Source organism: Mesoplodon densirostris, chromosome 12 (genome assembly GCF_025265405.1).
Source record: "Mesoplodon densirostris isolate mMesDen1 chromosome 12, mMesDen1 primary haplotype, whole genome shotgun sequence".
Lineage (NCBI taxonomy): Eukaryota > Metazoa > Chordata > Mammalia > Artiodactyla > Ziphiidae > Mesoplodon > Mesoplodon densirostris.
Window position 1 is genome coordinate 97,501 of NC_082672.1, and position 10,000 is coordinate 107,500.

The window sequence follows — 10,000 nt, forward strand, 5'->3', positions numbered from 1 at the left end:
TCTGGTGCTAGTGCTGTGGCTGGGGCTGTGGCTGGGGATGGGCCTGGGGCTAGTGGTGGGGCTGTGGCTGGGGCCGGGGCAGGGACTGGGGCTAGGGCTGGGGCTGGGGCTGGGGCTGGGGCTGGGGCTGGGGCTGGGACTGGGGCTGGGGCTGGGACTGGGGCTATTGCTGGGGCTGGGGCTGGGTTCGGGGCTGGGACTGGGGCTAGGGCTAGGGCTGGGGTTGGGGATGGGACTGCGGCTAGGGCTGGGGCTAGGGCTGGGGCTGGGGCTAGTGCTGGGGCTGGGGCTGGGGCCGGGGCTGGTACTGGGGCTTGGGCTAGGACTGGGGCTGGGGCTGGGGCTGGAGCTGGAGCTGAGACTAAGGCTAGGGCTTGGGCTGGGGCTAGTGATGGGGCTGGGGCTGGGGCTGGGGCTGGGACTGGGGCAAGGGCTAGGGCTGGGGCTGGGGCTGGGGCTGGGACTGTGGCTAGGGCTGGGGCTAGGGCTGGGGCTGGGGCTGGGGCTGGGGCTAGTGCTGGGGCTGGGGCTGGTCCCGGGGCTGGGAATGGGGCAAGGGCTAGGGCTGGGGCTGTGCCTAGGGCTGGGGCTAGGGCTGGGTCTGGTGCTAGTGCTGTGGCTGGGGCTATGGCTGGGGCTGGGCCTGGGGCTAGTGGTGGGGCTGGGGCTGGGGCCGGGGCAGGGACTGGGGCTAGGGCTGGGGCTGGGGCTGGGCCTGGGGCTGGGGCTGGGGCTGGAGCTGGGGCTGAGGCTATAGCTACGGCTGGGTCTGGGGCTAGTGCTGGGGCTGGGGCTGGGACTGGGGCTAGTGCTAGGACTGGGGCTGGGGCTGGGGCTGGGGCTGGGGCTGTTACTGGGGCTAGGGCTAGGACTGGGGCTGGGGCTGGGGCTGGGGCTGGGGCTGGGACTGGGGCTGGGGCTGGGGCTGGGGCTGGGGCTGAGGCTAAGGCTAGGGCTGGGGCTGGGGCTAGTGCTGGGGCTGGGGCTGGAGCCGGGGCTGGGGCTAGTGCTGGGGCTGGGGCTGGGGCCGGGGCCGGGGCTGGGGCTGGGGCTAGGGCTGGGGTTGGGGATGGGTCTGCGGCTAGGGCTGGGGCTAGGGCTGGGGCTGGGGCTAGTGCTGGGGCTGGGGATGGGGCCGGGGCTGGTACTGGGGCTGGGGCCGGGGCTGGTACTGGGGCTTGGGCTAGGACTGGGGCTGGGGCTGGGGCTGGAGCTGGAGCTGAGACTAAGGCTAGGGCTGGGGCTGGGGCTAGTGATGGGGCTGGGGCTGGGGCTGGGGCTGGGACTGGGGCAAGGGCTAGGGCTGGGGCTGGGGCTGGGGGTGGGACTGTGGCTAGGGCTGGGGCTAGGGCTGGGGCTGGGGCTGGGGCTGGGGCTGGGGCTAGTGCTGGGGCTGGGGCTGGTCCCGGGGCTGGGAATGGGGCAAGGGCTAGGGCTGGGGCTGTGGCTAGGGCTGGGGCTAGGGCTGGGTCTGGTGCTAGTGCTGTGGCTGGGGCTATGGCTGGGGCTGGGCCTGGGGCTAGTGGTGGGGCTGGGGCTGGGGCCGGGGCAGGGACTGGGGCTAGGGCTAGGGCTGGGGCTGGGGCTGGGCCTGGGGCTGGGGCTGTGGCTGGAGCTGGGGCTGAGGCTATAGCTACGGCTGGGTCTGGGGCTAGTGCTGGGGATGGGGCTGGGACTGGGGCTAGGGCTAGGACTGGGGCTGGGGCTGGGGATGGGGCTGGGGCTGTTACTGGGGCTAGGGCTAGGACTGGGGCTGGGGCTGGGGCTGGGGCTGGGGCTGGGACTGGGGCTGGGGCTGGGGCTGGGGCTGGGGCTGAGGCTAAGGCTAGGGCTGGGGCTGGGGCTAGTGCTGGGGCTGGGGCTGGGGCTAGGGCTGGGGCTGGGGTTGGGGCTGGGACTGCGGCTAGGGCTGGGGCTAGGGCTGGGGCTGGGGCTAGGGGTGGGGCTGGGGCTGGGGCCGGGGCTGGGACTGGGGCTAGGGCTAGGGCTAGGGCTAGGGCTGGGGCTACGGCTGGGGCTTGGGTTGGGGCTGGGGCTAGGGCTGGGGCTGGGGCTAGGGCTAGGGCTGGGGCTGGGGCTAGGGCTGGGGCTGGGGCTAGTGCTGTGGCTGGGGCTGGGGCTGGGACTGCGGCTAGGGCTGGGGCTAGGGCTGGGGCTGGGGCTTGGGCTGGAGCTGGGGCTGAGGCTAAGTCTAGGGCTGGGGTTGGGGCTAGTGCTGGGGCTGAGGCCGGGGCTGGGACTGGGCCTAGGGCTAGGGCTGGGGCTGGGGCTGGGGCTAGGGCTAGGACTGGGGCTGGGGCTGGGGCTGGGGCTGGGGTTGGGGCTGGGACTGGGGCTGGGGCTGGGACTGGGGCTGGGGCTGAGGCTGGGGCTGGGGCTAGGGCTAGTGCTGGGGCTGGGGCTGGGGCCGGGGCTGGGACTGGGGCTAGGGCTAGGGCTGGGTCTGGGGTTGGGGCTGGGACTGCAGCTAGGGCTGGGGTTAGGGCTGGGGCTGGGGCTAGTGGTGGGGCTGGGGCTGGGGCCGGGGCAGGGACTGGGGCTAGGGCTGGGGCTGGGGCTGGGCCTGGGGCTGGGGCTGGGGCTGGAGCTGGGGCTGAGGCTATAGCTACGGCTGGGTCTGGGGCTAGTGCTGGGGCTGGGGCTGGGACTGGGGCTAGGGCTAGGACTGGGGCTGGGGCTGGGGCTGGGGGTGGGGCTGTTACTGGGGCTAGGGCTAGGACTGGGGCTGGGGCTGGGGCTGGGGCTGGGGCTGGGACTGGGGCTGGGGCTGGGGCTGGGGCTGGGGCTGAGGCTAAGGCTAGGGCTGGGGCTGGGGCTAGTGCTGGGGCTGGGGCTGGGGCCGGGGCCGGGGCTGGGGCTGGGGCTAGGGCTGGGGCTGGGGCTGAGGCTGGGGCTAGTGCTGGGGCTGGGGATGGGGCCGGGGCTGGTACTGGGGCTGGGCCCGGGGCTGGTACTGGGGCTTGGGCTAGGACTGGGGCTGGGGCTGGGGCTGGAGCTGGAGCTGAGACTAAGGCTAGGGCTGGGGCTGGGGCTAGTGATGGGGCTGGGGCTGGGGCTGGGGCTGGGACTGTGGCTAGGGCTGGGGCTAGGGCTGGGGCTGGGGCTGGGGCTGGGGCTGGGGCTAGTGCTGGGGCTGGGGCTGGTCCCGGGGCTGGGAATGGGGCAAGGGCTAGGGCTGGGGCTGTGGCTAGGGCTGGGGCTAGGGCTGGGTCTGGTGCTAGTGCTGTGGCTGGGGCTATGGCTGGGGCTGGGCCTGGGGCTAGTGGTGGGGCTGGGGCTGGGGCCGTGGCAGGGACTGGGGCTAGGGCTAGGGCTGGGGCTGGGGCTGGGCCTGGGGTTGGGGCTGGGGCTGGAGCTGGGGCTGAGGCTATAGCTACGGCTGGGTCTGGGGCTAGTGCTGGGGCTGGGGCTGGGACTGGGGCTAGGGCTAGGACTGGGGCTGGGGCTGGGGCTGGGGCTGGGGCTGTTACTGGGGCTAGGGCTAGGACTGGGGCTGGGGCTGGGGCTGGGGCTGGGACTGGGGCTGGGGCTGGGGCTGGGGCTGGGGCTGAGGCTAAGGCTAGGGCTGGGGCTGGGGCTAGTGCTGGGGCTGGGGCTGGGGCTAGGGCTGGGGCTGGGGTTGGGGCTGGGACTGCGGCTAGGGCTGGGGCTAGGGCTGGGGCTGGGGCTAGGGGTTAGGGCTGGGGCTGGGGTTGGGGCTGGGACTGCGGCTAGGGCTGGGGCTAGGGCTGGGGCTGGGGCTAGGGCTAGGGCTGGGGTTGGGGATGGGACTGCGGCTAGGGCTGGGGCTAGGGCTGGGGCTGGGGCTAGTGCTGGGGCTGGGGCTGGGGCCGGGGCTGGTACTGGGGCTTGGGCTAGGACTGGGGCTGGGGCTGGGGCTGGAGCTGGAGCTGAGACTAAGGCTAGGGCTTGGGCTGGGGCTAGTGATGGGGCTGGGGCTGGGGCTGGGGCTGGGACTGGGGCAAGGGCTAGGGCTGGGGCTGGGGCTGGGGCTGGGACTGTGGCTAGGGCTGGGGCTAGGGCTGGGGCTGGGGCTGGGGCTGGGGCTAGTGCTGGGGCTGGGGCTGGTCCCGGGGCTGGGAATGGGGCAAGGGCTAGGGCTGGGGCTGTGCCTAGGGCTGGGGCTAGGGCTGGGTCTGGTGCTAGTGCTGTGGCTGGGGCTATGGCTGGGGCTGGGCCTGGGGCTAGTGGTGGGGCTGGGGCTGGGGCCGGGGCAGGGACTGGGGCTAGGGCTGGGGCTGGGGCTGGGCCTGGGGCTGGGGCTGGGGCTGGAGCTGGGGCTGAGGCTATAGCTACGGCTGGGTCTGGGGCTAGTGCTGGGGCTGGGGCTGGGACTGGGGCTAGTGCTAGGACTGGGGCTGGGGCTGGGGCTGGGGCTGGGGCTGTTACTGGGGCTAGGGCTAGGACTGGGGCTGGGGCTGGGGCTGGGGCTGGGGCTGGGACTGGGGCTGGGGCTGGGGCTGGGGCTGGGGCTGAGGCTAAGGCTAGGGCTGGGGCTGGGGCTAGTGCTGGGGCTGGGGCTGGAGCCGGGGCTGGGGCTAGTGCTGGGGCTGGGGCTGGGGCCGGGGCCGGGGCTGGGGCTGGGGCTAGGGCTGGGGTTGGGGATGGGTCTGCGGCTAGGGCTGGGGCTAGGGCTGGGGCTGGGGCTAGTGCTGGGGCTGGGGATGGGGCCGGGGCTGGTACTGGGGCTGGGGCCGGGGCTGGTACTGGGGCTTGGGCTAGGACTGGGGCTGGGGCTGGGGCTGGAGCTGGAGCTGAGACTAAGGCTAGGGCTGGGGCTGGGGCTAGTGATGGGGCTGGGGCTGGGGCTGGGGCTGGGACTGGGGCAAGGGCTAGGGCTGGGGCTGGGGCTGGGGGTGGGACTGTGGCTAGGGCTGGGGCTAGGGCTGGGGCTGGGGCTGGGGCTGGGGCTGGGGCTAGTGCTGGGGCTGGGGCTGGTCCCGGGGCTGGGAATGGGGCAAGGGCTAGGGCTGGGGCTGTGGCTAGGGCTGGGGCTAGGGCTGGGTCTGGTGCTAGTGCTGTGGCTGGGGCTATGGCTGGGGCTGGGCCTGGGGCTAGTGGTGGGGCTGGGGCTGGGGCCGGGGCAGGGACTGGGGCTAGGGCTAGGGCTGGGGCTGGGGCTGGGCCTGGGGCTGGGGCTGTGGCTGGAGCTGGGGCTGAGGCTATAGCTACGGCTGGGTCTGGGGCTAGTGCTGGGGATGGGGCTGGGACTGGGGCTAGGGCTAGGACTGGGGCTGGGGCTGGGGATGGGGCTGGGGCTGTTACTGGGGCTAGGGCTAGGACTGGGGCTGGGGCTGGGGCTGGGGCTGGGGCTGGGACTGGGGCTGGGGCTGGGGCTGGGGCTGGGGCTGAGGCTAAGGCTAGGGCTGGGGCTGGGGCTAGTGCTGGGGCTGGGGCTGGGGCTAGGGCTGGGGCTGGGGTTGGGGCTGGGACTGCGGCTAGGGCTGGGGCTAGGGCTGGGGCTGGGGCTAGGGGTGGGGCTGGGGCTGGGGCCGGGGCTGGGACTGGGGCTAGGGCTAGGGCTAGGGCTAGGGCTGGGGCTACGGCTGGGGCTTGGGTTGGGGCTGGGGCTAGGGCTGGGGCTGGGGCTAGGGCTAGGGCTGGGGCTGGGGCTAGGGCTGGGGCTGGGGCTAGTGCTGTGGCTGGGGCTGGGGCTGGGACTGCGGCTAGGGCTGGGGCTAGGGCTGGGGCTGGGGCTTGGGCTGGAGCTGGGGCTGAGGCTAAGTCTAGGGCTGGGGTTGGGGCTAGTGCTGGGGCTGAGGCCGGGGCTGGGACTGGGCCTAGGGCTAGGGCTGGGGCTGGGGCTGGGGCTAGGGCTAGGACTGGGGCTGGGGCTGGGGCTGGGGCTGGGGTTGGGGCTGGGACTGGGGCTGGGGCTGGGACTGGGGCTGGGGCTGAGGCTGGGGCTGGGGCTAGGGCTAGTGCTGGGGCTGGGGCTGGGGCCGGGGCTGGGACTGGGGCTAGGGCTAGGGCTGGGTCTGGGGTTGGGGCTGGGACTGCAGCTAGGGCTGGGGTTAGGGCTGGGGCTGGGGCTAGTGGTGGGGCTGGGGCTGGGGCCGGGGCAGGGACTGGGGCTAGGGCTGGGGCTGGGGCTGGGCCTGGGGCTGGGGCTGGGGCTGGAGCTGGGGCTGAGGCTATAGCTACGGCTGGGTCTGGGGCTAGTGCTGGGGCTGGGGCTGGGACTGGGGCTAGGGCTAGGACTGGGGCTGGGGCTGGGGCTGGGGCTGGGGCTGTTACTGGGGCTAGGGCTAGGACTGGGGCTGGGGCTGGGGCTGGGGCTGGGGCTGGGACTGGGGCTGGGGCTGGGGCTGGGGCTGGGGCTGAGGCTAAGGCTAGGGCTGGGGCTGGGGCTAGTGCTGGGGCTGGGGCTGGGGCCGGGGCCGGGGCTGGGGCTGGGGCTAGGGCTGGGGCTGGGGCTGAGGCTGGGGCTAGTGCTGGGGCTGGGGATGGGGCCGGGGCTGGTACTGGGGCTGGGGCCGGGGCTGGTACTGGGGCTTGGGCTAGGACTGGGGCTGGGGCTGGGGCTGGAGCTGGAGCTGAGACTAAGGCTAGGGCTGGGGCTGGGGCTAGTGATGGGGCTGGGGCTGGGGCTGGGGCTGGGACTGTGGCTAGGGCTGGGGCTAGGGCTGGGGCTGGGGCTGGGGCTGGGGCTGGGGCTAGTGCTGGGGCTGGGGCTGGTCCCGGGGCTGGGAATGGGGCAAGGGCTAGGGCTGGGGCTGTGGCTAGGGCTGGGGCTAGGGCTGGGTCTGGTGCTAGTGCTGTGGCTGGGGCTATGGCTGGGGCTGGGCCTGGGGCTAGTGGTGGGGCTGGGGCTGGGGCCGTGGCAGGGACTGGGGCTAGGGCTAGGGCTGGGGCTGGGGCTGGGCCTGGGGTTGGGGCTGGGGCTGGAGCTGGGGCTGAGGCTATAGCTACGGCTGGGTCTGGGGCTAGTGCTGGGGCTGGGGCTGGGACTGGGGCTAGGGCTAGGACTGGGGCTGGGGCTGGGGCTGGGGCTGGGGCTGTTACTGGGGCTAGGGCTAGGACTGGGGCTGGGGCTGGGGCTGGGGCTGGGACTGGGGCTGGGGCTGGGGCTGGGGCTGGGGCTGAGGCTAAGGCTAGGGCTGGGGCTGGGGCTAGTGCTGGGGCTGGGGCTGGGGCTAGGGCTGGGGCTGGGGTTGGGGCTGGGACTGCGGCTAGGGCTGGGGCTAGGGCTGGGGCTGGGGCTAGGGGTTAGGGCTGGGGCTGGGGTTGGGGCTGGGACTGCGGCTAGGGCTGGGGCTAGGGCTGGGGCTGGGGCTAGGGGTGGGGCTGGGGCTGGGGCCGGGGCTGGGACTGGGGCAAGGGCTAGGGCTGGGGCTGGGGCTGGGGCTGGGACTGGGGCTAGGGCTAGGGCTAGGGCTAGGGCTGGGGCTACGGCTGGGGCTTGGGTTGGGGCTGGGGCTAGGGCTGGGCCTGGGGCTAGGGCTAGGGCTGGGGCTGGGGCTAGGGCTGGGGCTGGGGCTAGTGCTGTGGCTGGGGCTGGGGCTGGGACTGCGGCTAGGGCTGGGGCTAGGGCTGGGGCTGGGGCTTGGGCTGGAGCTGGGGCTGAGGCTAAGTCTAGGGCTGGGGTTGGGGCTAGTGCTGGGGCTGAGGCCGGGGCTGGGACTGGGCCTAGGGCTAGGGCTGGGGCTGGGGCTGGGGCTAGGGCTAGGACTGGGGCTGGGGCTGGGGCTGGGGCTGGGGTTGGGGCTGGGACTGGGGCTGGGGCTGGGACTGGGGCTGGGGCTGAGGCTGGGGCTGGGGCTGGGGCTAGTGCTGGTGCTGGGGCTGGGGCCGGGGCTGGGACTGGGGCTAGGGCTAGGGCTGGGTCTGGGGTTGGGGCTGGGACTGCGGCTAGGGCTGGGGTTAGGGCTGGGGCTGGGGCTAGTGGTGGGGCTGGGGCTGGGGCCGGGGCAGGGACTGGGGCTAGGGCTGGGGCTGGGGCTGGGCCTGGGGCTGGGGCTGGGGCTGGAGCTGGGGCTGAGGCTATAGCTACGGCTGGGTCTGGGGCTAGTGGTGGGGCTGGGGCTGGGACTGGGGCTAGGGCTTGGCCTGGGGCTGGGGCTGGGGCTGGGGTTGGGGCTGTTACTGGGGCTAGGGCTAGGACTGGGGCTGGGGCTGGGGCTGGGGCTGGGGCTGGGACTGGGGCTGGGGCTGGGGCTGGGGCTGGGGCTGAGGCTAAGGCTAGGGCTGGGGCTGGGGCTAGTGCTGGGGCTGGGGCTGGGGCCGGGGCTGGGACTGGGGCTAGGGCTAGGGCTGGGGATGGGGTTGGGGCTGGGACTGCGGCTAGGGCTGGGGCTAGGGCTGGGGCTGTGGCTAGTGGTGGGGCTGGGGCTGGGGCCGGGGCTGGGACTGGGGCAAGGGCTAGGGCTGGGGCTGGGGCTGGTGCTGGGGCTGGGGCTGGGGCTAGGGCTGGGTCTGGTGCTAGTGCTGGGGCTGGGGCTGGTGCTGGGGCTGAGGCTGGGGCTGGGACTGCGGCTAGGGCTGGGGCTAGTGCTGGGGCTGGGGCTGGTGCCGGGGCCGGGGCTGGGGCTGGGGCTAGGGCTGGGGTTGGGGATGGGACTGCGGCTAGGGCTGGGGCTAGGGCTGGGGCTGGGGCTAGTGCTGGGGCTGGGGATGGGGCCGGGGCTGGTACTGGGGCTGGGGCCGGGGCTGGTACTGGGGCTTGGGCTAGGACTGGGGCTGGGGCTGGGGCTGGAGCTGGAGCTGAGACTAAGGCTAGGGCTGGGGCTGGGGCTAGTGATGGGGCTGGGGCTGGGGCTGGGGCTGGGACTGGGGCAAGGGCTAGGGCTGGGGCTGGGGCTGGGGCTGGGACTGTGGCTAGGGCTGGGGCTAGGGCTGGGGCTGGGGCTGGGGCTGGGGCTGGGGCTAGTGCTGGGGCTGGGTCTGGTCCCGGGGCTGGGAATGGGGCAAGGGCTAGGGCTGGGGCTGTGGCTAGGGCTGGGGCTAGGGCTGGGTCTGGTGCTAGTGCTGTGGCTGGGGCTATGGCTGGGGCTGGGCCTGGGGCTAGTGGTGGGGCTGGGGCTGGGGCCGGGGCAGGGACTGGGGCTAGGGCTAGGGCTGGGGCTGGGGCTGGGCCTGGGGCTGGGGCTGGGGCTGGAGCTGGGGCTGAGGCTATAGCTATGGCTGGGTCTGGGGCTAGTGCTGGGGCTGGGGCTGGGACTGGGGCTAGGGCTAGGACTGGGGCTGGGGCTGGGGCTGGGGCTGGGGCTGTTACTGGGGCTAGGGCTGGGGCTGGGGCTGGGGCTGGGACTGGGGCTAGGGCTAGGGCTAGGGCTAGGGCTGGGGCTACGGCTGGGGCTTGGGTTGGGGCTGGGGCTAGGGCTGGGGCTGGGGCTAGGGCTAGGGCTGGGGCTGGGGCTAGGGCTGGGGGTGGGGCTAGTGCTGTGGCTGGGGCTGGGGCTGGGACTGCGGCTAGGGCTGGGGCTAGGGCTGGGGCTGGGGCTTGGGCTGGAGCTGGGGCTGAGGCTAAGTCTAGGGCTGGGGTTGGGGCTAGTGCTGGGGCTGAGGCCGGGGCTGGGACTGGGCCTAGGGCTAGGGCTGGGGCTGGGGCTGGGGCTAGGGCTAGGACTGGGGCTGGGGCTGGGGCTGGGGCTGGGGTTGGGGCTGGGACTGGGGCTGGGGCTGGGACTGGGGCTGGGGCTGAGGCTGGGGCTGGGGCTGGGGCTAGTGCTGGGGCTGGGGCTGGGGCCGGGGCTGGGACTGGGGCTAGGGCTAGGGCTGGGTCTGGGGTTGGGGCTGGGACTGCGGCTAGGGCTGGGGTTAGGGCTGGGGCTGGGGCTAGTGGTGGGGCTGGGGCTGGGGCCGGGGCTGGGACTGGGGCAAGGGCTGGGGCTAGTGCTGGGGCTGGGGCTGGGGCCGGGGCCGGGGCTGGGGCTGGGGCTAGGGCTGGGGTTGGGGATGGGACTGCGGCTAGGGCTGGGGCTAGGGCTGGGGCTGGGGCTAGTGCTGGGGCTGGGGATGGGGCCGGGGCTGGTACTGGGGCTGGGGCCGGGGCTGGTAC